This window comes from Nelumbo nucifera, chromosome 1 (genome assembly GCF_055504915.1).
Source record: "Nelumbo nucifera cultivar China Antique chromosome 1, China Antique-T2T, whole genome shotgun sequence".
In the NCBI taxonomy this organism is placed as follows: Eukaryota; Viridiplantae; Streptophyta; class Magnoliopsida; order Proteales; family Nelumbonaceae; genus Nelumbo; species Nelumbo nucifera.
This window is the reverse complement of record NC_142649.1, coordinates 77378798-77406672: the sequence shown is the minus strand read 5'-3', so window position 1 is coordinate 77406672 and position 27875 is coordinate 77378798. Positions and strand designations below refer to the sequence as shown.

The following is a 27875-nucleotide window of genomic DNA, read 5'->3' as shown; positions in this document are numbered from 1 at the left end:
TAAAATCCGCTCCTTAAATAGGGGATTACAAGAGGGTTTCCGTCTTGTATTTGGCTAAGGTAGTCCCTCTCTTATCGCAACTTAAACTTCTATCGAAACTCAAACTCCTACTTCTAAGGGGAACACAAAAATAGGGGATAAGGGAAATGTACAACTGGCGTTGGCGAGCAGGGCTGCGGTGGCCGGATAAGTATGGGCCCACCCGGATGAGCTATCGTGTGGGCCCCGCTCTTCCGCAGGCGCGTGCGTCTCACCTTGTTGCTGCTGTGAGGTGCGTGCTGCTGCCGTGTGGTGCGCGCTGCTGTCGAGTGCTGCTGCCGGGTGGTGCGTGCCGCTAGGCGTGCGACTGGCAGACTGTACCGGGGCGCGTTGCTAGGCGGTGCGTGCAGCCTGTGCCGCGGCGCGCTTCCGGGCGGTGCGTGCCGCTAGGCGCACTGCTGCCTGTGGTTGCGACGCAGTGTGTTGCCGGGTGTCGTGTCCACAACACTTTATGTCCTTTACTACAAAATTGGAAACTCTTTGTTAGAGTTACTTGAAAGACATTTGTTGGAGAAGGTTAACAATTGTGACTACGTAGTTTATTGCTCGTTTCATTTGTTTCACTTGGTCTGATCAGGCCTTATTGCTACTTTGTTGAAATTAGCTTCTTCACTCAATAGAAAATGCGATCCATCTTAAGAAGCTAGGAAAAAAAATTGTTGGATTCTTCACTTTTCCTGTTTTTTTATTATTATTGTTGGTTTGCAAATTGCAATGGACGAATCTTACAAATTTGGTGGGATATGCAGTGGCATTTAAATCCAGGGAGGATCACAGAAAGCAACTAGAATTAGAAGAAGAACGTAAAGCTGGGCTTGCACCAGCTGAAGTCGATGAAGATGGAAAAGAAATTAACCCTTATATTCCTCAGTACATGTCATCTGCACCTTGGTATCTCAATGCAGAGAGACCGGTAAATAGTCTGTTTGCTTTCCTGTTGTCTACAAACTGCAGTTTATGGCTTTGTGTACTCAGAGTTTAAAGCATCAAAGGAAATGGATGTCAGACCCAAATTACACCAAAGCCTGGTATGATAGGGGGTGCAAAAATTTATCAGGCCAGTAAATATAGAAAGGGGGTGCATGTGAAAAGATAGATGAAACCAAAGCCATCTATCAGTTTAGAACAATTAATTGAAGTATTGAACATATACTAAATGGCATTGAGCGTAACATTGTATTGAATATGACAGCTGATATCAGTGATATGGACATAGAGAGCTAGCTTAATTTTAGACACCTGACTCACTAACATGTTTGCAGAGCTGTACTGCAGAAGATCCCCCCCCCCCTTTGCAGAGTTGTACTCACTAACCTGTTCCATTTTTTCTGTTTGTGCTTTTCTTTGTTAGGGCAAGTGCCTCACCTTGTGCATTGGGGCACTAGAACCTATAACTTTCTTGATTGAATCCCTAATATCTCTAACCAATTGGGAAACTTAATCATTGATTTTTGAGATGAACACTGTAGGAGAGTAGGACACCTTCCTAGGCCCCAAAATTTTCTTGAATATAATCTGAAAAATCCTCTACAAAATAGGTGATTCAAGTATTAATAATGCCCTCTAACACTATTTATATGGATATGACAGTACAAGTTGACCAGAATACCTCTGGTTGTGTAACACAATAATAACTTATACATTTCAATAAGGGCTCTAATGAATCCCTGTAAAAGTTAATATTCTTCATCTCCAAGATTTATCAAAAACAAAAAAAGAGGGTATGCTTCATCTCCAACATGATTCGGTAAGTGGACTTAAAAAGAGAAAGTTACACTAAAAGATGACCTTCAAAACCTAGATGTCTTTAGCCATACGGTCTATTCTGGACAACTTTGATCTTCAAAATAGTACTGGTAGCTGACTGGCTTCCTATGTAAGCAATGTGTCTGAAATGAGGGCATGGAACCACTTGTACCAACATTCCTCAATAAATTTTGATTGAATCTGTTGGGTTTGTTCTACATTACTTGGGTTGCTACTAGCTACAGGTTCATTATTAGTCTTTCTATTTTGATGTGTAATCCTATTGTTTCTTTGGTGTAGGTGGTTTTTCTGTTTTCTTGTGGTAAATAGCTATTTCTTTCTCATTTTTGTATGGATGAATTAAACTTTGTTGCACTGCTACTGTTTTTTTTTCTTTTTCTAATAATAAAATTCTTTGTTTTTGAGCAAAAAACAAGAAAAACAAAAGCAGAAAAATACAATAACAATAATATAATCTTGTTTTATAGCTTGAAATAATTTCTTTATTTGCTTGTTACAGCTGTGGAGCAATGACACATGATAAGAAGGCATGCATGGAAAGGCCTAAAAAGATGGGAGCAAAATGGACAAACAAACACATTGCACCTGATGAGAAGATAGAGACTTTTGAGTTGGACTATGATGGCAAACGCGACCGATCCAGCAACATATGCCCGTGTTATTGAGAGATATGAAGCAAGAGATGAGGCCATAAGAAAATATCTAAAAGAACAGCAGCTGAAAATTAGAAGAGAAGAACAATAACAGAATGGTGAGGGTGAAATTAGTGATGAGGATGATGATGAAGATGCCATGAAGGTAGATGAAGCTAAGGTGGATGAGAGCAAACAGATGGACTTTGCTAAGATTGAGAAGCGTGTGCGCACGACAGGTGGTGGGAGCACAGGAACAGTCAGGTGAACGAGTCTTTTCAGTCTGTGAGTTTTACTGTTTATTCATATGGCCTTCCCAAGATGCAATCTGTTTTTGGTTGTCCTTGCACTTCATTGAATTCGGTGAAGGAATTTCTTTTGTATCTGTTCATTTGGTGCTGTATATGTTAGACAGTTTTGTATGCCCTTAGCTTCAATCAGAATGATGTATTTTATGAGTTTATTGTAAATGAATAAAGATACATATTTGATTCATGTTCCCTTGGTATGTTTTTGTGTAATACCCTTAAACTGGACACTTAATGAGACTCGTGTTAGTTTAGAATGTTCACAGCCAGTGGGTCGGTCTGGGGAGACCTATCCTGACAAGACTGACACTGTAGTGCCACCAAGTTGGTTGGGGTGGCCTGTCTCAGCTGCCAGGGTGAGACCCTAGGCACATACAGTGTAGGATTAATTGAATCTTTGAACTGGACCAGATTTCCAGTATTGCCCTGGACTTTGGAGATTGATGGGCAAAACTGGAAAGTTACACCCGACCCCTAGACTCGATTATGATACTGCACTAGGTGTCGGATTGGGCTATCTTTGATGTACCAATCAGTGAGATCCTTAGCGGGGGTCAAAACCTGGGTATGTTGGGACAGTCCGAGAATTCATCTGAGTGGGTGATCATAGTGACAGGATCAGCCCCTTTGTCGGACAAAGGTAATGATCGGGGATGCACTCTCACTGATGGAAACCAAGACTGCCGGCAGCCGATTTCAACCGTTGAGATTTGTTTTGCAAAATATATTTTATATAAGATATAAAAGTATATATATATGGTTTCTAAATTGTTTGCAAGAAGGTTTTAATTCCCGGGATCCATATAAGTGGAGAGTGCAACACTGTTCCTTGCAGCCGAGGGAGAGGTCCTCTCTTGTCGGGCAGTGTATGATCATTATGGGCTGAGAGGTTAAGTGTAAGACCATTGAGGTTAATACCTGATGGGCTAATCTTGCATCTGCCCACAGTCCCTGGGTGTTACAAGGTGGCTTGGCCAGGGACCTCTTGGGGTAAGTGTTGGGCCCGTAGAGCCCATTTGATGGGTTTTAGGGGGTGCACTGTCTTTAACAGTGTATTCGGCCAGGCCTTGTAACAAAGGCTGGGCCGAACCCATGTGGCTGATGTGTAGATCAATGCTTGGGTCCCACGCCATACAAGGAAGCCCAACTGGGCAGCAATTTGGAAGGTTTTTTGAGTATATAACCTTAAATGGGCCTTAAGCCCATTTCGAACTGGGCTGATTTGATCAGTCATCTAAAGGGGGCGAATTCTGAAGTGGGTCAGCTAAAAGGATTGGGCTTAGACCCTATCCACTCAGAGAGTTCAAGATCTAAATAAGATTTAGATCTGGAAACCTCCTAATTAGATTAGGAGACAGCTGATCTGATCTGTAGATAAGATAAGGATTATCCCTTATCACTAAGGGACTTCTAACCCAAATATGATTTGGATTAGCAACTCCTAATCTGATTAGGAGCTGATCCCTTTAAGATTATAAAAGGGGAAGGGGGCGGCAGCCTTGAAGAACACAACAACATCAATAGCATTCTTCTCTTTAAAGAAAGAGAGATTGAGAGATTTCCTGCATACTGCGAATTCTCTTCTGCCGCCACCTTCCTGCCATTGCCATTCCTTCAGTTCGATCTCCAGTTCTTGGGAGCAATCAAGATTGGATCTTGATTTCAATCTTTTGGGAAAAGATTGGTTGGAGCTGTACTCACAAGCCGTCAAGTTGATTCTTGTGAAGGGTCAAGTTCTTTTGAAGAATGTTGCTGATTCTGCTCCATCCTACACTGCGCCATCTTCAGTGGGAGCAGTCTTTGGATCCTTCCTTGGGCGTGAACACCTCCATTGAGAGATAGTATTTCTCCGTATCAGGTATAATCCTCTCCCACTCTTTTTGGTTCAGATCTGGTTCAGTTTATGGTTCAAGATTGATCATTGAAAATATGATTTTCTAAATAGGGAATACGATTCCCAGTTGAAGGGAGAGAAAAATTTTTGAAATTCGCCCCTTATTCCGCAATCTTTGGGCGTCCATAGGATGGATCTCTCATTCCTTCAGTATATAACTATTACTGAAGCATTTAATTCTAGGAATTTGCGTATTCGGGAGGACACAGCAAAGTATCTTTTGAATCTTGATGTGAATTCTGCACATTATGATCCTAAAACCCGATTTATGCGTGATGATCCTCTTCCAGATGTGGACCCGAATGAGAAGTTCTATGGAGTGAAAATTTTGAGAAACCATACATTCTATTAGTTTGATTTGCGTGCTTCATTGGTAAAGCCTCGTGATATAATGTTTGTGCATCTGACTTTGTGATTGGTACATTTTCAGGGAGATAATCAATATAGAGTGAGTGGGCAGGCCTTGGAGTTCAAGCAGCTTAATATTCATGCGTGGGAAGCCTTTGAGAAAGGCCAGGACATCCATATGCAGGCTGCCTCCTCTCAAGCTGAACTTCTATTCAGAAATTATAAGATTATTAAGGAGAAGTTGAAGTCTGGAATGAAGGAAACAATTATGGAGAAGTATGGCAATGCAACTTCTGACAAAGAGCTTCTCATGGGGCAAACTGAGAGACATGTTGAGTATGACCGTGCATGTAGGATCATTAAGGGCCATGATGTGAAGTAGCTTGCAAATAAATATATGGAGCAATTGGATAGGAAGAAACTGCTCAAAAAGAAACAAAAGGATGAAGCACGCAGGTTGCTAATCAGAATAGAGAATTATGAGCGCACGCAAGCAGAGCCCCAGAAGTCTTCTACCGTCAAAGGATAAGTAGCCCCAGGTTGCTAATCAGACCCGACCATCTGGAGCAGAACCTAGAAAGACTCAAGCAGGGGATGGCTTGAAACCCTAGGTTGGAGCTTCTACTAGCAAGACCCACAATAGCCCTTATGCCAAGCCAGTGCCTAATGGTCCTTGCTACAAGTGCAGTGAGTACGACCACAGATCCAGTGATTGCTGGTGTGTCCAGAAGCTCGTCGTTAAACACTCTGGAATACCAGTTTAAACATTTATAATTTTTATCGTTTCTCAAACAACTACTAACACAATAAAGTGATGAGAACGGGTCATATCCACAGGGAAGCGAGGGAAAAATTAATATGTACTCAAATCCGGACAAAAAAACACAAGAGGGAGTTGCAGAAATATAAAAATTAATTAATTAAATTGGAATAATATAGAATTTGAATAGTACTGAAAGTTGAAAGTGCAGAAACATAAATAAATACAGAAATAAATAAACGAAAGAAATGAAATAAAAATCTATAATCCGATCAGAGGTAGCAGTCTCTGGATCTCTCCTTTGACCCTTGAACTTCTCGGTCAGATCTGTAGAAAAGAAAGCGAAGATCAAACGGCATGAAAATAAATTGCAGAAAGGAAATAACGAAACTAGAATTGAAAGAACTGAAATTAAAACTAAAATAAAGTAAAAGTGGTTGGGATCCAATTCCGAAGGTGGCAGTAGTGGTGTTGGCGAACTACAAGTAGGAACCCCTCCTCTTGCCTGGGCGCCCTCCTCTTCCTCTACCCTTGAACTTCTCAAGATCAGCCTTTTGTCTTACCTGGGGGCAGAACCCAACCCTTTCTCAGGAGCCTTTAGGTCCTTTTTATAGAGAAGGGTGGATACATTTGGGATTAGAGAGAAAGAGGGGGGCGACAACTGGGTTTTATCAAAGATATGGGTGCCCTAGGGTTTCTAATGAAGGGTTCGGATGGTTCTGGGTTGATCCTAAAGCTGAGAAGAGAAGGAGAGGGCACCCAATATTATGTAAGGCTGAGATTTAATGACTAAAGGCTGAATGGTGAAGATTAGAAGTTAGGTGGCTCCTAAGGTTAGAATGCTAAAAAGAGAGTGCCCTACAATAGATGGTGGAAATTATAAGGGATGGAAGGTGAGGATTTAGAAGTTAAGGGCGGCTAGGGTTTGTTAAGAGTGAAAAGAATGGGTTAAAAGGCGCCCTAGGGTTTGCTAAGGCGTGGAGAGCATGCTACAAAAGTAGGAGGGGCGCCAAACTGGGTTTAGCAGCTAGGAGGCGCCCTCCTGCTTTCAATTTTTCACAAAAACACCCTCTCTCTCAGTTGGACTTCGCACCAGCTTCCCAAAATCTGCATTTTAGCCATGAAAACTTTCCAGTTTTCCCCAGAATTTGCACAGAGACCCTCAGATGTCACAATATTGAATTTAACCGGAAAAAATGCATACTTTGATTATTCTAAGGCCGACAATACCCCTGAATTGATATCCTTAAGGCATCAAAATGCAGAGTTATCAATTGCCCTTTACATAAGGGTGTTGCTCACATGGTAAATGAGCATGATCGTGAGGAAGACAACCATGACATAGACCTGGATGAAGGTGACGTCGATGATATGGTTGATGGAGAGGATAGTAAATCAGTTACTTGTGTGGTGTAGTGAATCCTCTACACAAGGAGGAGATCTCATAGTGATGGAAGATCTTCTAGTCCAAGTGTTCGGTTAACCAAATGGTTTGTGACTTGATTATAGACAGTTGCAGCTACAAGAATTATGTGTCCAAGGTGTTGGTTGATCACATGCAGCTGACAACAGAACCACTTCCGCCCCCTGATCAAATCGGTTGGATCAAGAAGTGTCCTGCCATTTAGGTGACATAGATCTATAAGGTCCCTCTCTCCTTGGGTAAATTTTATGATACTGTCATGTGTGATGTAGTAGATATGGATGCATGTCATGTGTTTTTGGGGCATCCATGGCAATATGATGTTGATTCTACACATAGGGGTAGACAAAATATGCATGTTTTTAGATGGGAGAACAAGAGGATTTCTCTTGTACCAAAGGGAGACTCACCCAAAGCTTCTAAAGTGGAGGGGTAGCCTTTCCTTTCAATATCTTCGTCAAAACTTGAGTTTTTTGTAGATACCAAGGAGGGCAAGGAGACGTTTTCTTTGGTTATCAAGGGTGAGGTATAGCCCAACCGTGAAGTTCCAGAGTAGGTGCAACCCCTGTTAGATGAGTTCAAGGCCCTAAGTATGGAACCAAACCATCTACCCCCTATGCGTGACATTCAACATCAGATTGATTTAATTCATGGTACCACCCTACCAAATTTTTTGTATTACCGAATGATACCAAAGGAAAGCAAGATCCTAAGAGAGAAAGTGGAGGAGCTGCTACAAAAAGGGCATATTCAAGATCACCATCCGATATAGATTTCCCATCCCTTGGCAGGTGATATGTTGGACTAGTTGGGAGGATCCAAAATGTTCTCCAAAATTGACCTGAAGAGTGGATGCCATCAGTTTTGCATTAAGCCAAGCGATGAATGGAAAATGGTATTCAAAACTATGGAGGGCTTATACAAGTGGTTGGTGATGCCCTTCGGATTGTCTAATGCTCCTAGCATATTCATGTGACTGATGAATTAGGTACTCAGACCCTTTATTAGAAAGTTTGTAGTTGTTTATTTTGATGATATTCTAATCCATAGCAAATATGAGAGAGAGCATATACAACATCTATGGGAAGTACTGACGGTACTACAGGAGAATGAGCTCTATGTCAATCTAAAAAAGTGCTACTTCATGATCAACAGATTGATGTTCCTTGGTTATATATTTGGTGCTAATGGAATACATGTGGATGATCAAAAGATCCAGGCTATTCGGGATTGGCCATCTCCGAAGACTGTAACGAAGGTACGCAACTTTCATAGTTTGGCCACTTTTTACAAGAGATTCATCTGAATTTCCAGCAACATTATGACCCCCATCACCAACTATTGGAAGAAAGGGAAGTTCAAGTGGATAGAAGAGGCTAAAGAAGCTTTGTTGAAATCAAGGAGAGGTTATCTTTTACACTGGTACTAGCTTTACCAAACTTGGAATTGGTGGTGTTCTATCTCAGGAAGGTAAACCAGTAACCTACTTTAGTGAGAAATTAAATGAGGCACGACAAAAGTGGTCAACATATGAATAGGAGCTGTATGTAGTTATTTGAGCTCTTAAGAATTGGGAGCATTATTCGATTTAGCGGGAGTTTGTGATTTATTCATACCACCAATCACTAAAGTATTTCAGAAATTGGCAGTACTTCAACAAGATGCATGCTAGGTGGGCAACTTTTTTAGAGCATTTTCATTGTTTTCAAGCATAAATTTAGCGCTTTGAACTGTATAGCTGATGCATTGAGCAAACACTCCACTTTGCTCATCACTATAAGTAATGAAGTTGTTGGATTCGAGTGCTTTAAGGAATTTTATGAAACCAATAAAGACTTTGGCAACATATGGGAGAAACATACCACCAGACAGCCTATCGGTGATTTTCTTGTACAAGATGGTTTTCTGTTCAAGGGAAACAAGTTGTGTCTCCCTAGAACATCCTTGTAGGACAAGGTGATTCATGAATTACATGCTGGAGGTTTGGGTGGCCATCTTGGCAGAGACAAGACAATCAGTAGTGTGGAATAAAGATATTATCAGTCTCAATTGAAGAAGGATGTCGGAAATTATGTGAGAAAGTGCCCTGTCTATCAAGTCGCAAAGGGGCAATCTCAAAACACAGGTCTTTACATGCATCAGCTAGTGCCGCCAAAACCTTGGGGGGATTTATCTATGGACTTTGTGTTAGGACTCCCCCAGAACTCAAAGAGGAGTACATTCTGTGTTTATGGTAGTGAAGGGATGAGAGATCCATCATATAGATGGCTGAACCCTATAGGAAGGTTGGGCGAAATTTCAAAAAATTTCTCTCTCTCTCTCTCCCATCTAGGAATCTCATTCCCTATTTTAGAAAACTGCATTTTCAAGGATCAATCTTGAAACAAACCTGACCAGATCTAAAACCAAAAGGGAGGAGAGGGATATACCTGATACAGAGTAACAGTAACTCCCAACGAAGGTGTTCACGTCCAAGGAGAAAACCAAAATCTGCTCCCACTGAAGATGACACAGTGTGATGTGAAGCAAAATTAGTAGGACGGTTCTTTAGCAAGAACCAAATTCTTCAGCAAGAATGTAGTAAAGGGCTAGTGAGCACAATTTCAGATTGCCTCTTCTAGCAAGAAGCAATATCAAGAACGATTCTTGATCACTCCCACTGGTGGAGATCGAACTGGGTAGGGGCGGCAAGAACAGGAAGAAAAGAGCAGAAGACAGAAGCAGTCAAACTGTGTGTTGTCTTCTCTCTTAATTCAGTAGACTGTGAGTGTGCTTGGAGGTCTTCCTTGCTCTCTTATTTATATCCTTAAAGAGAGGTTCTCCTAATCTTATTAGGAGTTTCCTAATCCAAATCTTATATTTGGATCTGGACTCTCTTTAAGAGATAAGGATAATCCCTTATCTTATCTACAGATAAAGATCAACCTTCCTAATCAAATTAGGAGTTTCCTGATCCAAATCTTTATTTGGATCTGGACTCTTTGAGTGGATAGGGATAATCCCTTATCCTATCAGCTGATCCAAATCCCAGAACCACCCCTTATTTAATTAATCTTATTAAGCCATTTCGAATGGGCTTTAGGCCCATTAAGTCTATGTGCTCACTTAACCACTTAACCTGCTGCCCAGTTGGGTATCCTTGTATGGCGTGGAACCCAAACTTTGATCTACACATCAACAACATGGGCTCAGCGCAGCTTTTGTTACAAGACCTGGTCGAATTCACTGTAGGAGATAGTGAACCCCTGAGTCCATCACCATGGGCTCTTAACGGGCCCAACATTTACACTAAATGGTTTGGGTCTAGCCACCATATGAAAACCCCTGGATTGTGGGCAGATGCAAAATTAGCCCATCAGGTATTACCCTCAATAGTCTTACACTTAACCTCTCAGCCCATAATGATCAAACATTGCCCGACAAGAGAGGACCTCTCCCTCGACTACAAGGTGCAGTGCCACACTCTCTACTCACATGGATCCCGAAAATTAAAACCTTTTGCAAACATTTTGAAACCATAATATATATATATATATGTATGTATGTATGTATATCTTTATATAAATATATTTTGCAAAACAAATTTCAATGGTTGAAATCAACTACCAGCAGTTTAGGTTTCCATCAGAGAGAGTGCATCCCCGATCATTCACTTTGTCCGATAAAGGGGCTGATCCTATCACTATGATCACCCACTCAGATGAATTCTCGGACTGTCCCAACATACCCAGGTTTTGACCCCCTCTAAGGATCTCATTGATTGGCATATCAAAGACAACCCAATTCGACACCTAGTGCAGCATCATAATCGAGTCTAGGGGTTAGGTGTAACATTCCAGTTTTGCCCATCTATCTCCAAGGTCCAGGGCAATACTGAAATTTTGGTCTAGTTCAGGGTTTCAAAAAAACCCACACTGCATGTATCTCAGGTCTCACCCTGATAGCTGAGACAAACCACCCCAACCAACTTGGCGGCACATTAGTATCAGCCTTGGGAGGATAAATATCCCTAGATCTATCCAACGGCTATGAAGATTCTAAACTAACATGAGTCTCATTAAGTGTCCAATTTAAGGGTACATAGAAACACACCACAATGACATGAATCAATTATGTACTTTATTCATTTACAATAAATGTCAAAAAGGTACATCAATCTGATTGGAGCTAAAGGGCATAACTGCCTAACCGGTAGTTGATTGGTTTTTAAAGATGGTGCATTTCATTCCTTTCCACAAGACTATTGATGTAGTGCATATGGCAGAACTATTCTTCCAGGAGATTGTGCGCCTACATGGAGTGCCTAAGTCCATTACAGGCAGGAGATTGTGCGCTTGTGTTCGTGGTAGGAGTTGTCTCCTTTCCTATTTGTTTGCTTAGGAATTGGTTTCCAAGTTTGAGTAGGTCTGTAATTCAAGGCCTATAAAAGGGACCCTAAGCTTTTGTTTACAGGCAATAGATTTCAAATACAATTTCTTCAAAGAGTTTTTCTTATTTTTTTGTGCATTACTAGAGTTTCAACCTAGTGGATTGTAGGTTTTTCTTATCAATGTGTAGCTTTCACGATATATATCAAGATCAACCATGGTTTCCATCTTGCGTCAGGTCAGGTAAGATATGTATCGATGCTGTGTGTATATTGTTTATTTTGTTTTATTTTTGTACATATATATTTTATTATTCTGTTCTTGTTGGTTAAGCAATAGATATATGTCATAAAAGGAATACTACTACTTCTATGTACATGAAGCTTTCCAATGTTTGCCAAAAAAGTGCTTCCCAGTGGTAAAAAGAGTTCTCATTTAATTTGTTATCCTTCATTAACTTTCTATTTTTGCACCAGTTGGTAAGTATAAATTTTTGCCTTCCTTTTTAATGTTCAATTTTTTCCTTTTTAAGTCCACAACACTATTTTTTGTTGTGTTGGATATCATGTAAATTAGAAAACCAGCTTTTTGGAATCTGGTTTTAACCAAGTAAACATTACCGGGAACAACCTTTGCAATTGAGGGATTTTAGCTCCCTTCATACCTAATGACAATGTAGAGATGTTTAGAGATCAGGCTTACTGAGTTCTCAAACTTATTTGTTTTGGTTACTTTCATGAACTTTTGTACAAAGTTATATGGGGCCTCCCTGAATCCAGATAGATGTAGATGCTAATTTAGATCTTTTTAGTTGATGATTTGAGTTCTGTCTTTTCGATGAGTGGGAAACGAAGGATAGTGAGAACATTGAAAAGGTAATCAATGGACTATAATTGAGCCCATAATACATTTTCTTCACTTGTTCTCAAATTCATCTAGCCGTATCAGGACAAATGAGACTATTGTTGATCTTAGAAAAAAGAAATCAGGCCAACACCAGATCCAGATTTGGTTAAATTGTTAAAATGAACATGGGGTTTTGAAGCAACAATGGGAGGATGAAGTTACAAATTCCTCCAGTAGTCTATCAGCTTGTTAGAAGACATAAAGGAATTGACTGAAATATTCCTATAGCAGAAACATGTCAGAAATGTTAGTTGTGCAAATATAAGAAACATGTCAGAAATGTCAGAAACATTGTATGGAATATTTTAAAAATTATAGGCATGGTGGAAGCATTATAAATTTATAATATATGCAAAACCCAGAATGGCATTTTATGAAATGATATAAAAGAAGCATAGGCACACCCTTTTAATTATTATCTTGTTATAAATCACTAAATAAAGCTAAGAAACTAAGGTTATAGGCAAAATACTTATATATACACATACATACACACACACTACTTTAAAAAGTACAAATAGACTCAATAATATTTCTAGAATTTTTTTAGGACAAAATTTACCCCTCCATATTTAAATTTGTTGATAAAAAAAGGACAAATAGGGTAATTGGTTATTGATATTAAATGACTTGAAAAAAGGTCATTTTAAGATATCCAATGCATTCAATTCCCTCTCATTAAATCCAACGTTTAAGGTATTAACTTACATTCACCTTCATTAAATCATATAATTAAGGATTTTTTGTTTCTTCTCAATATTAAATTCTATTAATTAAATCCATATATAATAAATTAATAATTTCAATAACAAAAAAACTTATACTTTTAAAATATACATTGAAAAAATATTTCCATCTAAGTGGTGGTAAAAAATTAAATCATTTTGGTCAAATGGACAATCCATGTTGTCTAAATTAAATAATAAAATTTAAAAATAGATAAAATGCAAAAAAATATAGAAATGAAAAAATGGGACCATTTTTAAAATCATATATTCGGCATATAAACAAGAATAAGAATGATAAATAAGAAATGATTTCATTAATGATGAAAATGGAATGTAAAATTTAAAACTAATTAAAAATAAGACTATTTTCCTATTTTCACTAATTAAATCTAGACCTATTCATGGGTCGGGTAGCCCAACAGTTCGACCTGGCCTGCACAATCTAAGTCGGGCTTGGACAAGATTTTAGGCCCATGGGCTCGGGCTTGTGCCTAAAATATCGGGCCCAATTTTTTTTAGGCTAGGCTCGGGCTTTCTCAAAAAAGCCCGGCTTGAGCCCAAGCCCAACTTGATAAAGTATTATATTAATAAAAATACATTTCATATAATAAAAAAGGATATATATATATATATATATATAATATTTTACTTCTCTTTTTTTAAGAAATAATAAGACTTTTCATTATTTTTTTTAGGTTTTGGGGTCTTTTAGTATAAATAAAAAAAATCTTTTAATTGAATTATAAAGGAAAAAATCTTTTTTTTTTCAAATTACTAACAAGTTTCGGGTTTGGGCCCGGGCTTCGGGCTTTATATGAGGGTCGGGCTCAGGCTCAAGACCTAGTCCCGATGGTCGGGCCGAGCTCGGGCTTGGGCCTGAACATATTCTGTTAATGTAGAGGCAAAGCCCGGCCCGACCCGTGAACAGGTCTAATTAAATCTCATATCTAAGGTATATTCTCTAATTAAATCCTATATTTAAGATATATTTTTCTCATCATTAAATTCTACTTATCAAATCCATAACATTAATTTTAATAGTATAAAAATAAATATTTTAAAAAAAGAATTTAGAAATAAAACCAATTTCTTCCCTCCTGGTGGTGGATAAGCAATTCTACCATATAGGGTCAAATGGACTAATAAATAATGTCATAATTAAATAATAAAATAAATTAAATATATAATGCAAATAAAGTAAAAAGAATTGGGCATATCTCTGATATTGTACATTCATTATACTAAACAAAAATAAGTATGAAATGCAATAAGTATTCTTATTAATGTTGAAAAAGGAATGCCGAATTTAAAATTAATCAACCTATAAATGAAGTGATGCCATAGTCAAATAATAAAATTTTTAAAAATAAAAAATTTAAAGAATCACAAAATAATAAAGAAACATTTGGGCACATATCTAATGTTATATATTTATAAAAAATAAAATATTGGGTACATATCTAATTTATACATTGATTATGTTGAAGACCATAATATTATACATAAGAAATAATTTTATCAATTGTGGAAATGTAATATAAAATTTAATGTCAACATGGAAATCAAACAATTTTTCTTTTTGAGTGGTGTGTTAGTGGTTTGGGTCAAATTGATTAATTGATGATATGATAGCTAAATAGTAAATCTTTAAAAATAAAAAGTATAAGTAATCAAAAGAATATATAAAAAATTATATATTAATTATGTCAAACAAAAATAAGTATGATAAGTAGAAATTATTTATATAATGTAGATGGAATATATAACTTAAAACTAATCCAAAAGTAAAGCTATTTTCTTATTTAGATGGTGGGTCAACGGTCCAACTTTTCAAAGAAACTCATGATGTCATAATTGCATAATAAATATTTAAAAAAAGATAGAACACAAAAAATGAAAAAGTGCAGAATTTTGTCGAAAATATTTGGAAACAATCTGATGCCCTGCCCTTGGTCACACTACTGATCCAATAAAGTGATTCAATCATTCAAATCTTGAACTTTTTAGTCTTAGCCTATCCATGTTTGATTAAGCAGTGGACTATACGAAGAAATAAATTGGTATGCCTATTGGAAGATGAGATCAAGGACCATGGATGATACACCCACAGAATTCAACCTCTTTCATTAATCAAACAATATTTGTACCCAAATTTTGTCTTAAAAATATGAATTATTTTTTAACTAAAACCAACTTGTTTTTCTTCTCATAACCAAATATAGTTCAAGAACATGTCTTTGTTTTTTTTTTTTTAATTTTTGGCTGACATAAAAATAAAGGTAAAATATAAAAACTTCTCCCAAAATTTCCAAGAGCAATGCACATGCACATTTACAACAAACATTTAAGTTTAGTTTTAATCATATTGTTACTTTTGTTAATTTTCAATTTCTATCTTAATGTATCTAAAATTCAAGTAATTAATATGAAGAAAAAATTCTCACGTATATATATATATCTATGGGGTTACCCTTAGCCAACTGGCACCCAATGCGATAGGAACTATTGTGGCAATGCTGGTGGCGGCTCGGCTCTAGGGGTGGAGCTGACGTCGAAGCTCTTCCGAGCGGTCTTCGTGATGAGGAAGCACTCTTCCGAAGCGGGTGTCTTATACTTCCAACCCCGCAAGTCTAAGCCTGAAGATAACTCTTCTTCCGTGCACAACTAGAAGAGTAAATATTTCTTTTTGTCTTATCCTGAGGGTTGGTCCTTCAAGCTAGGGTGGGGAGAGGCCAGCTTGTTTGTGGAGAAAAGTGTCCCCTTGCTTACGAGTGAGGAAAGTGACGATCTTGCGTGGCTGCTCAACTTCGGGAGAGTCCGAGCTCAACCTCGCAAGGCTCAGCCCTGCCCCCCTCGGTAGGATAGGCCACACAACTCCTTTCCACATTTTCCTCATCTTCGTCTTTGTTTAAGGGTACTAACTGCTATTTAGCTTGCAGAGGTACCGATGGATGCTCGAAAGGCCATACTCAACCGTGCTTGCATGATACAGAAGGAGCGGGCGAAGGCTGGCGGACAGATGCCTCAGAGGCCCACCGGGGGGACGCCAAGTGCCAACCCAGAAGGAGAAGGCATCGGCCCCTACGAAGGGGGGGTCTTCTCGTCAGGTCCCTGCCAAGGGGATGAGTGCACAGGTCCCTACCAAAGGGACTTCTTCAATTGCTCCCCCAAAGGGAGCCACTCCACAGATCCCCACAAAGAGGAAGGGGCCCGTTGAGGAGGGCTAGCCAGGGTGCGAGGAGCAAGCACCGCAGCAGCCAACCAAGGTGCCAAGGGGACTTGCCGACGAGGTCGAGACAGGGAGGAAGAGGCCGGCTGAGGGGGCTGTAGGGCGTCAACCACAACAAAAGGTGGCCCGCACCGAGAGTTCTACCGATGATGCCCCAAGGAGGCCCTATAAGGAGCGAATGGGACCATTTTCTGCTCCCATGCCGTTAGAGGAGCTCATTCAGCAGTTTGACCAAATCTTCCACCCTTAGTGGGAGATCCACAAGGGGGACTCTATCCACAACACGGGAGTTGGCCTGGCGTTGATGAGTGGGGCTCTCTTGGCACAGGACCGCTTCCAGATGTTGGGGATGGCCCCGAATAGGTTGTACGAGCAGGGGCTGTAGAGCCTGGACGAGGTAAATGCTTGCTCCTCTTTCCTTTTCTTCGTTTATCTACTGGGTGCTAACTGTTTCTCATTGCAAGTTTGTCTTCACTTTGTTGGGCTAGGGGATCGACTGAAATTGACTCTAGCCAACATAGACAAGCTGGAGGCTGAGAAAGACAAAGCTTCAGCAAGCCGCCACCACTGTCGTGGAGAAGCACTGCAAGTTCCAGCGATACTTCGATGACGAACAAAAGCTTCGCATGGAGGCCAAAGAGAAGCTAAAGAAGACGCAGGATCTCCTCTCCCAAGAGTAGATGGAGAGGGATCGTGTAGAGAGCCTCATTTTTGAGGCCGAACGGCGTCTCTTGTAGGTCGAGTAGACATTGCCAAGGCGAATAAGCAGGCGGTTGAGGCGGAGAAGAGGGCTGAAGAGGCAGTTAAGAGGGCTGTGGAGGCCGGACAAAAGGCAGCCGATGCTGAGAAGAGGGCCTAGGAGGTGGGGAAACGAGCCGATGAGTTGGCCGATCTCGCTTCCGGGGCTTACTAAGACGGGATTGAGGACACCAAGAAGGCACTTACAGTGGTGCTCCCGAATTTTGATGCCGAATCTTTGAAGCTGATCCCTGACTCTCCTGAAGAGGCTTACTGATTCTGCACTTCCTCCTCCAACTGGTGGTGAGGCTTAGGCCAGGCCTTTTCTCTTTTTTCTTTCTCTCTCTTCTTTTTTTTTTACATTGTACATATGTTCGGCCTGAGGGGCCGTAAGACAATTTTGTAAAGCCAAAAATTTTGTATATAATGAAAATTGGTGGCATTTTTTATCTTTGTCTCAAATGTTGTACTTGTGCTTTGCTGTGTTGTTTTTCCTTGTATTTTTTGCACTATTTTTGCACTTATGCTTTTGTTGCCGAATGGTCCTTGCCCCTCCAAGAGAAAAATCATAGCGTGAGACAAGTATAGTTCTCTTCGGTTTACTTTACTTTGTGCATCAGGAGCATGGTAGAGGGGTGGCTAGGGCGAAGCCTCCACGGCTGGGCTAGGGCTTGCCTGGCCTACCATCCTTCTTAAGTGTTCACTTAGGCAAGGCCGAAGAGGCCTGTGATGGGGGGAGGCAGAAGCGGAGCTGAGGTTCACCTATCTCCCAATCTTCTAAGTATTGGTTTCAGCGAGGCCAAAGTGGCCTGCCGTATTGAGGAGTGGTCGAGACAGAGCTAAGACCCGTCTGGCTCTATGGGGCCTAAGCAGAGTTGAGAATCACCTAGCTACCGTATCCCTGTGCATTAGCTTCGGTGAGGCCGAGGAGGCCAGCCCTATTGGGGAGGGGGGTGGCCGAGACAGAGTTGAGGCTCGTTTGGCTTCATGGGGCCTAGGTAGAGCTGAAGCTCACCTGACTCCCATATCCCCGCGTACTTGTTTCAATGAGGTCTAGCGCAATGCTCTGAGGAGGCTGGCTTCCTTTGCTAGTAGCGTTGAGTGTGAAAGTTCAGGAGGCTAACTGCTGTCGAGGTGGGGCGTTGTGGCACATGAGGCCCTCAGCCGTCCTGGTGTATTTTGACACATTAAGTCACAACTAGAGTGTTCGCTACTTATTCGCTAAGCCTTGGCGTTGGTCTAGCGAGGGGGTATAGTCCTCGAAGGAGGCTATGCGCCCCTACCAGTCGCGAGGCCGAAGAGGAAATTAGTAGGTACACGTACTGAGCATTGAGCCGAAGAGGAACTTTGCTTCATTCATCCAATAGTTTCAAAAAGATATTATAATCATTTGTAGTACATTTGGAGATTCTCCAAGTTCCATGTCCAAGGTGCAGGTCTTCCATCTAGGTGTTCCAGGTGAAAAGTGTCAGGGTTGACGAATTGCTTGATTTTGTAGGGGCCTTCCCAGTTAGGGCCCAGTTTCCCTACTCCAGGTTTGGGGACCATGACTTTTCTGAGGACAAGGTCTCCTTTTTGATAATGTCTTTTTTTTTACCCTAGAGTTATAGTAGAGGGCCACTCATTGCTAGTAAGCGGCTACCCTTATCTGTGCTTGCTCTCGGGCTTCTTCTAGCAGATCTAAGTTTGCTCTAAGGGCTTCATCATTCTCGACTTCATTATACGCCTCAACTCGAAGTGTTGGCTAGTCGATCTCTGTTGGGATTATTGCTTCTGTGCCGTAGGTTAAGCCAAAGGGTGTTTTTCCTGTGGCTGTCCAAGGTGTAGTTCGGTAAGCCCAAAGTACACTGTTCAGTTCTTTAGCACGTAGGCCTTTAGCTCGGTCCAATATGGTCTTCAGTCCATCTAGTATTGTCCTGTTGGTGACCTCGACTCACGGGTCCTGTTGTAAGGAGAAGCATTGGAAGTGGCAGGCTAAATCTTGGACTTTGGCGAGGTACTTGGACATACTTTGTTCTCTGGTCTCGTACTCGCCGTTCACCTGATTCACCACCAGCTGAGAGTTACTGAAGGCTTCGACGTGTGAGGAGCCAAGGTCCCTAGTAAGATGGAGACCAGCAAGGAGGGCCTCGTACTAGGCTTTGTTGTTTGATGCTAAGAAGTTGAATCTTAGCGTGTACTCTAGGACAATATCATCTGGGCTGAGGAGGATGAGGCTCGCTTCACTTCCTTTAGCATTGGAGAAGCCATCAACAAAAAGCTTCCATCGGGGTTGAGCCTCGTCGTTCACATGATCCCCCTCGTCGTTCACACGAGCATTCTACTATGAAATGTACTGGAGCTTGTGCTTTGATCGTGGGCCTCGGCTAATACTGGATATCAAACTCAGACAGCTCGATGGCCCACTTCGTCAGGCGTCCCGAGGTCTCGGGTTTGGCAAGGACAGCCTTGAGGCACTGGTTCGTCAGGACCACTACAATGTGGACCTAAAAATACGGCCAGAGTTTCCTTGCCAAAATCACAAGGGCGAAAGCCAACTTTTCTATCTCGGGGTACCTGGTCTTAGCGTTGCAGAGGACCTTGCTGGCATAGTACACTGGCTTCTGCACATCATTTTCCTTGATAAGGACTGAACTAACTGCTTCATCCTTGGCCGAGAGGTACAGGTACAGGGTTTCCCCTTTGGCCAGCCAGGTGAGGAGGGGAGGCGAAGTAAGGTACGCCTTGAGCTCATCGAAGGCGCACTGAAACTCCTCCGTCCATTGAAACTCTTTTAGCTTCTTGATGGTGCGGAAGAAGGGTAGGCAACGGTTGGCTAACTTTGACATGAAGTAGGGTTGCTATTTGGCCGGTGAGATTTTGGATCTCCTTCACCATCCGCGGGGGTGTCATGTCTGGTATGGCCTATATCTTCTCAGGATTAGCCTCAATGCCTCTCTGAGTGACGACGAAACCTAAGAACTTGCCTGATGTGACACCAAAGGCACACTTGCTGGGGTTGAGCTTCATTTGTACTTCCGTAAGGTGTTGAAGGTCTTGGCTAGGTCCGAAATGTGGGTCTCGGCCTTCAGGCTCTTCACTACCATGTCATCCACATAGGCTTTGACGTTCCTCCCCATCTGCTCTTTGAACACCTTATTGATAAGGCGCTGGTAGGTGGCCCCAGCATTCTTGAGGCCGAAGGGCATCACGCGGTAGCAGTATGTGCCATGTTCAGTGATGAACGAGGTCTTCTCTTCATCATTTGGGTGCATCTTTATTTGATTGTATTTGGAGAAGGCATCCATGAAGCTAAATAGCACGTACCCTACAGTGGCGTCAACGAGGTGGTCTATCCTTGGGGCAGGCTCGGTTGAGGTCTGTGAAATCAATACAGATCTGTCATTTCCCATTAGCTTTCTTTACCATAACCACATTTGACAACCAGTTAGGGTAGTGTACCTCTCGGATGAAGCCGACATCGAGTAACTTTTCAACTTCCTCCTCTATGGCCTTTCAACACTCCGATGCAAAGTTCCTCTTCTTCTGTCGAACTGTCCTAGAGCTCGGGTCCTTGCTCAGCTAGTGTGTAATGACCGAAGGGTCAATTCCGGCCATGTCAGCGGCAGACCAAGAAAAGACGTCGGCATTGAGTCTGAGGAAACTTACCAGTTCGGATAGTCTCTCGAGGGGAAGGTTGGACCTGATGTGGACTGTCTTGTCAGGCTCGTCCTCGTCTAGGGGGACCGAGATGAGGTCCTCAGCCGGTTGGCCTCGGCTCGCTGGCTCCTCCCTGAGGTCGAGACCCTCTAGTGGTAGAGCTTCTTTATTCTTGCCCTTTAGCGCTGCCACATAGCATTGACGGGTGGCATGTTGGTCCCCACGAACAACTTCTGCGCCGTGCTCGGTGGGGAACATTAAGGCGAGGTGGTAGGAGGAGATGGCTGCCCAAAGTGCATGAAGAGTTGGTCTCCCCATGATGGCATTGTAGGGTGAACTGATCTTCATGACCAGGAACTTTGTCATCCTTGTCACTTGTTGGGGCTCCGTCCCTACTATGAGTGGTAGGGAGATCTTGCCCTCTGGTTTGACGATGTTACCGGAGAAGACGACTAGTGGGGCATGTACTGATTGGAGGTGCTCTAGAGCTATCTTCATCTTTTTGAAAACTTCGTAGAAATGGATGTTGGTTGAGGAGCCATTGTCAACAAGGATCCTTTTGATTGCGAAGTTTGTAATGACGGCCGAGACCACCAATGCATCGTCATGGGGGACTACTACCCCCTGTAGGTCATCGTCCGTGAAAGAGAGGGGTTCTTGCTTGTGCTTCTTGGGGGCTAGCCCATGGATGTTCAGCTACCTAGCGTAGGTATCGCGAGCCGAGGCCGAGGCTCCACCCGAGGTCGTGCCTTCCACTATGACATCGATGGCGCCTGCTGCTTGTTGGTGGTGGTGGTGGTGCTACTGAGAGGACGAGGCGTTGGCCTCGCCTCCGACATACTGCTTGAGGTGGCCTTGACGAATGAGGGACTCTATCTAATTTTTTAGATCATAACAGTCCTCGGTGTCATGGCCGATACCTCGATGGAACTTGTAGTATTTTTTGGGGTTCCCCCGGCGGGGGTTCTTCTTCAACTTTTTAGGCCACTTCATAAATTTCTCCTACCGAATTTGCATCAAAATCTGTGTGCGGGTAGAGTTGAGTGGCGTGTACTGATTGTAAGCCAAGGTCAAGGCCGATGGCTTCCTATTGTGGTTGTTGTTGTTGCGGCCCTGGTCTCTGTTCTTCCTCTTCTTCTCGGGGGCTCCATCCCGGTGCTCTGTGCCTCTCTCATAGGCGTCTGCAGCCGAAGCCTCTTCGACGACAATGTATTTCTAGGCCCTTTCTAGGAACTCCAGCTTCGTCTTCGGCTAGCTTTTGGCAACAAAGCATTTAAGAGCCGAGCCGGAGAGGAGCCCGCTGATAGCGGCATGCATAGAGACCACGGGGTCGAGGTCACAGACCTCGAGTTCTCTTTTGAAGTGGTCGTTGTATGACCTTAAACTCTCTCCTCGCTTCTGCTTGACGGTTATCAGCGTGACAACTTTTTTCTAGGGGTGCCAACTACTGATGAAGTGGGCGAGGAACATACTGGAAAACTGCTCCCATGTGGTGATGGATCGAGGTGGGAGGCTGGAAAACCACTACCGAGTGGCTCCCTTGAAGGTCGCCAAGAAAGTCCATCATGTCAAGGCGTCGGAGTATCCGTACAGGATCATGAGTGCCCTGAAGCTCTCCAAGTGGTTGTCTGGGTCTGTGTTCCCATCGTACATCTCCAAGGTTGAAGCCTTGAAGTTTGGGGGTAGAGGCTCGACAATGGTATCAGGGGAGAAGGTAGAAGGCATCCATTCTCCCAAGGGAATTGCTCTATCCGGCCGAGGTGTCAGTTCGACGCTCCTTAACTTGTCGAAGCTCAGCTTTGGCAACGCCAAGCTTGGCTTGAAGTTTGGCGAACATGGGGTCGGGCATGGCCCGTGCGCCATCCCGGTCTTCAAGGGCATGATGGCGATCGATGCGGACTCCGGAGTGCTTGGAGTTGAGACCGCGTGCTTCGCGCTTAGCGCGGCAGTCATTCAAGACATCTCAGAGGTCTAGGATATGAGGGGAAGAGGCTCGACGCCGGCCCTCGGCCCTGGAGTGGGTGCTGGGGCGATCGTGATGTCCACCTTCATCCCTCGGCTTGGCCCTTCGGTGTCGGTGATGCTGCTCGGAGGGCTGGCGACTATCCTTCGGCTAGGAGGTTTGGAGTTGTCCTCCATTCGACTGGGAGGTCCGGAGGTACGAGAGAGCGGGTCGGCTGGACGACTGCTACCAGACTCGGAGGGCTCGATCCACTACGTGTGGCCGAGGTTGGGGACCGATTGGCTGGTGGACCCACGCCGGCCCGACTGTGTGGACTCCCTGACGTGGCGGTCACCCTGGGGGCGACCTCCTGCCTAGGGGTAGTTCTACTTGACTCGCTTTGTCAAGTACTCTAGGCGGTTGAGCACGACCTAGAACTGTTCATTGGCGACAAGATTTTGTGTATTTCTTGTTCTTCGTACCATGTTGGTTGCTTGGTGCTCAAGGACCTGATAGCTTGTCAAAGTTCTTTTTAGGGAACGTCTTAGCAACGTTTCCCACAGATGGTGCCAATTGTTGATGCTCGGATTTGCTGATCGAAGGCTTCGAGGGTTCAAAGAGGTTTCTGCCGAGGCCGAGGTATGTAGACCGAGGCGGAGGAGGCTTCGAGAACCCGAGGCCTAATCTCCGATGGTCAAGTTAGTATGGGGTACGAAGAGGGGAACCGAGATATGGTTTGTGAGCCCAATTCCACATTCAGACTGTAGATTGTATTCGATTCCTCTCTTACCTGGAGGGGGGCACCCCTATTTATACTTGAACTGCCTGGAGGTAGGTGGAGGTGAATGCTTGAGATGGGTGCCGTATGAGGGCAGTCAGAAAGTTCTACGGGGATCGTGGGCGCTCCGCGATTGGCTCCATACGAGGGGAGTAGAGTAACCCCTGCTGTAGCGGATCTCATTCCTAAATCTAGTGCTCGTGGGCTGGGCCTCCCAGCCTCAAATGGGTTAGGTTGGGTCACCCCACATCACTAGTAAAGTTTCATGTCTCTGCCAATGGAAGTGGAAATGGAAATACGCTGTTGTGGAAATTATTTCCTTTATTCCACACAGTGCCGATAGTGTTCATTGGGGAATATGTCGATTCTAATAAATTTCGTATCACAACCTATGGAAATGGAAATATGTTGTGAAAATATTAGCAAATTTAGGGACATTTTAAACCTAGTGGAACTGCTCTACTTATAACTTAGTCCTCCTAGTAACATTTGTTGTTAAAAATATTGATAAACGAAAGATTTGTTGTTAAAAATCCTGTAGCTTTTCCTCTTCCCCAAGGCCCATCCACAACAGCTGGGGACAGTCCTCAAAATTGTGTTTCTCTGCTTGCTTAAATCTGGTAGGTGCTGTTCCTCAACATCTTCTTTGACATTATGGAAGGCCTAAAATACTGCCATGGATTTTTTAGAAATTTCCCCCAAATTCATCAATATTCAGTAATATGTAGAATATTGCATGGTATTTATTTATTTTGGTTAGGTAATGGGTATAAGTTCTATTTTCTTATTTGCAACCATAACAATTGGATGGTCATATAGCTACAATTTCTTTGTTCAATATTGTCCAATCAATCAATGCTTTCAGGGTAGTCAATCTTAATATATACGGTTGTCTATCAAAAAGAAATCCTAATATATATGGTATTTTTTGCAGGAGACGTCTTCACCAAGAAGCAAATATGAAGAAGATGTGTACATTAATAATCACACAAGTGTTTGGGGTTCCTGGTGGAAGGATCACCAATGGGGCTACAAGTGCTGCAAACATAAAAATGAAGAACAGTTACTGTAAGTACAGGTGCAGTTGGAACTGAGGCTGCTGAAGCTGCAACAGATCTCATGAAAGCTAATATTGTTCGTAAAGAGGTCACTGAAGGTAGGCTTGATTTTACCTTTTCTCTGAAGCATTATTATTGACCTTAACAGAGGTTAAATTTCTCATGCTGGCACTAGGGTAGGGTATATAGTAACTCTTCTGCAATTCACGCCTAAATGTTTTATTATATATAGTTTCTTGGCAATCATTTAAAAGCACTACTTGTCCTTTTAAATTAAATATATAATTCTCTAACCATTCAAATTCATTGAAAATTTTTGATCGATCTCTTGATATTTGCAGATTTGTGATTTCTGCATTTAGAAGTTTGATGTATGTGCAAGCCTTACAGTGATCGATATTTCTGCTTCGTGTTTGAAAACCCCTGCTACATATGCACCTTTCTTCCCTTTCTCAAACAAGTCTAATATTTACATTACCAACATATACACAGAGAAAGCAGCACCAATGGAGGATAAAAACCTTGCTACATGGGGAACCGATGTAGCAGATGACTTGGTCCTTGAGGACCTTGACCAGAAACTACGACTTGCTGAGGCACCTATAGCATATTTTTCCTTTTATTATTGTGCTTATATCATGAAAATTTTGACTTGTTTTTTATATTGTAAGAAGTTTAAATCTACAACCTAATATAGCTTGGGACTCGGAAGTTAGTTGAAACGTCTTACTTGGTAGGCAAGATCTTTGGCCCCTAACTTGAACTCCTTGTTCAAATGAGTCTATAGATGAGGAAACTAACTGGTGGGTTCACTTGCAAGGAAAGACGTAGATGGACTCATGGACATGAGCTGCACTGGGGTCTAACCACCTTAATTGGTTTTTGCTCTTTTGTAGTATGGGTTTTGCATTGTTGGCAGAGTTTAGCTAATCATTCTATTTTTAGGAAAGATTAATTCCAGATGTAATTTTATATTTTCGTAGGGACTAGACATTATGCCAAGAGTTGACCTGGTAGTCGTTGTCAGTTGAATTGAAACGCATTGGAGATATAATTTTCTGCTCAAATTCGTGATTTGGACAGGAGGATGAAAGAAGGAAGGAAGAAAAAAAGATGAAAGAAAGCGGAAATACAATGTGGTGGTTTTGTTTCTCATTGATGTTTAGTTATCTTAGGCTACTGCTGAGGATATGGAAGCATACAGGATGAAGAAGATCCACCATGATGATCCAATGAAGATTTTCTTCACTGAATCTGGACTAAGATTCAAAATATCGATACGGCCGATAGGATTGAACGGTTTAAACCTAGTTCAGAGGGATCAGTACTATATACTTTCTTCCATCTCAAGCATTTAAATGGAGTCTTATATCTGCTTCCAAGGTTATTCTGCCTGCTTTAAAGTGGATCAAAGTGGTTCTCCCTCAAACTGGAGTATTAATTAATGTGGTCATATATCTGCTTTCATGTAAGGTTTCTCCCACCGGGGACCTCCATGTCATGTGTGTACATATAATTTTCTTGAACTAGGAAATGATAGGAAAGTCGTTGGAAATGAATTCGTTATCTTTTCTGTATTCAGCACTGCGACCATTGACTTGATAAGAAAAGAATGGTCTGCGTGGTTTGTATCAACGGTGAGAATGAGAATTTATGTGTAGATATGAAATCATATCATTCACGTTCCTTGCCTGTTTTAGTGAGATCGGCTTCCATCAGGGCAAACCCGTGTCTACACCGTTCCAACCACCTTTTACAATCTTGCATTAAGAATATTTTTCCATGAAATAAAGCACATATGTATAAAGACTGTAAATAAATGCAAGACTGTAAAGACTGTTGGAGTGGGCTTTGCCATGATTCAAGCCCAACTCTGTTTTACTGCCATTATATTAGTTCTGTCCTGACAAGATCGATGTCCCATAAATGATAAATCTAAATTTCCAATAGCAAAGTTATCCGTTCAACCTGCTTGATTACATGCCTGGTGTGGTGAATGCAAGGTTAAGACGACCGCTTGTACACGAGAAGGCTTTATTATAATCTGAATAATCTTTATATTTTGTTGTCCTAGAAACTCGTATTCCTGATGATGGGGTTTGGTCCCCGTCTACAGACTTCAGCTATTCTAACCCAACACTGATCCCAAACCCAATTAAACAAGTATCGGTCATTCTCCCAACCTACGGAAATGTACGGATAGGTCTAATGTAGATTTCTGTTTTTCATGGAATGCTGTTCAAAAACTACACTCTATGCATTCATATTTGTCCGTAAATTAGCATTAATTTCGAGTTGTTACCTACCTCAAATGTATTTTAAGCCTATAAATTTTGACTCTAGGGGTATCGGTCATTCTCCTTTAGGGGTGTTCATCAATTATATGATTTTGTTTGGTAAAACAAAAGCAAATTGTTATGGTCTGACACAGGCTTAGCCTTGTTTACGCTTGGCAGGGTTACGTTAAGGGACATCACCGCCATTTTCGCCTGTAAGATTTTTGGGAGAATTGATGTCATCTTCAGGCAGACCTCTAAAAGCTTAACGTACTCTTTGAGGAGGGGTGGTCGACCTCCTTGGGTGCCTAACCTTGGCACTCCTAGACCATCATCCCTTATGAGGCGGCCCTGGTTAATGGCTAGCATGGCTACCAGGGTTCCTCATGGGCGCACAAATGCTCATGGGGATAGTGCATAGACTGGCATTGCGCTACCGACACTCAAAGGAGGCTTGGAATGCGGGCCTGGCTCAAGCATGACCCTTCACCACGCCAACCCCTTGCCCAAGCTGAATGACCTATCCCGTTGACCCTACCGCGCGGGTGTGTTTTGGCCCAGCGGTTGCTTATCAACATGGCACACAGGTGCCCATCATCATCGGCATACATGAGACCCATCACATTGGTGCCCAGTCACCTCTTTTCGGTGCACAGTCGCCTCACTTCATGGCCTTCCTCCTTTAGCACGTAAGAGGCACCTCCCATGGACCGGCCAGAGATAGCCGAGTGCCCCGACCATGCGACTTGAGGTCATGATCTAGTACTACTGACCTTGGTGGAGCCATCTCATCGAGCAACTCCTAGCCTCCACGCACACAAAGGCTTGTCCTGGCCTACCTTGGCCTGTACGCCACACGGGTTTCTTCCGCTGTAGAACTACCCCCGTGACAGTTGGTATCAGAGCAAGCTAGCCAATTGCTGCCGCAGTTGGTATCACAACAGATTAGCCCTGAGCCAGTTGAAGCGGTCATCTAGACAAGCAGCACACCGTGGGGTGCGGTCCCTTGGCACTTCCACCTGGGTTTAAGCAAGCAACATTCA

General features: G+C 42.5%; 1 pseudogene; it reads left to right on the top strand.

Moving 5' to 3' along the window:
* The first annotated feature begins 146 nt into the window (after window positions 1–146).
* Window positions 147–25914, top strand: LOC104605760 (pre-mRNA-splicing factor SLU7-like; annotated as a pseudogene).
* The last annotated feature ends 1961 nt before the right edge of the window (window positions 25915–27875 follow it).